Source organism: Andrographis paniculata, unplaced genomic scaffold, assembly GCF_009805555.1.
Source record: "Andrographis paniculata isolate CXL003 unplaced genomic scaffold, ASM980555v1 Contig61END, whole genome shotgun sequence".
In the NCBI taxonomy this organism is placed as follows: domain Eukaryota; kingdom Viridiplantae; phylum Streptophyta; class Magnoliopsida; order Lamiales; family Acanthaceae; genus Andrographis; species Andrographis paniculata.
The window spans coordinates 3,320,157-3,321,376 of NW_026137597.1; positions in this window are offsets into that span (position 1 = coordinate 3,320,157).

A 1,220-nucleotide genomic window follows, 5' to 3' on the forward strand; every position below is an offset into this window, starting at 1 on the left:
ATCATTTAGCTGGGAGTGGGCTATCGATGTGATATTTATTATCGTTTAGCCGGGAATGGGCTATCGATATGGTATTTATTATCATTTAGCCGGGACTGGGCTATCGATGTCACATTGATTATCGTTTATCCGGGAGTGGACTATCAATGGGATATTTACTATTGTTTAGCCGGGAGTGGGCTATCTATATGACATTGATTATGTTATACTGGTAAATTGCTATGTGTTATGATGGGATGAATGGTCGCGGCTACTGCCTTGACTTTTGGGTTACGGTTGGTTGCACTTTCTGTTTACGTATTTATTTCCATACTCATATAGTGTTGCTGATGATATTAAATTTTTCTCTTGTAGACTCCTTAGCCTAACCCTTTGGTCGATGAATGACATATCATTGGGGAAATGATCGTCTGTATTACGACACACTCATTGTGGCACTATTTTGTAATATGCTTGAGTCACTCTTTTCTTGTGTTTGAGAAATACTATGGGTGATGGTGACATATTCCTACCTTTAGGAATAAATGTTATTACTGCATAAAAAAATATATATGTGAAATTTTGTGAAGCCTTAGTATTATAGCATGGCGTGTCGCTACACGTTATTGCTATAATGTTGGCATGTGACATACCCGCATTCCGGGTTGATATGTTTAGTGGTAGCAGAGCATAGTTTTTTTGAAATAAAACACCACACCCATTTTTGAAAAAGTTTTGCAGTGCATGCGATATGAAATCAATATTTGGGACTTGAGGCCTAAACTTGACTAGTGGGGCGGATGAGTGGTGTTGCAGTCTACTTTTTGACTGGTGGGGCGGATGAGTGGTGGCGTAACACTCATCTTGAAAGTGAGGCACTTGAGGCCTAAACTTGGGAGGCACTAAAAGCCGAAAGGACTAGGACGTCTATCCTAGCTATTTGAGGTCTGACAAGAAGTTTGAGTTCCACCGGATGATTCAAGGGAGCAGGACGATTATTGAGTACTACACAAATTTGTGAGTTGATGAAATTTGATTTAAGTATTTTCAAAGATTCGGCTGCATGAGTTGTAAAGTTCGAGGACGTGTGCAATGGAGAGATTCGTGTTGCCTTTGCGAGTGGAAGGACTCCCACACTCATTGAAGCATATAATCGATCAACATACATGGAGAGAGCACTTTGGGATGGTGAGCGGGTGAGAGCTTTTAAGAGGCATGAACCCAGATTAAGTTTAGGGCCA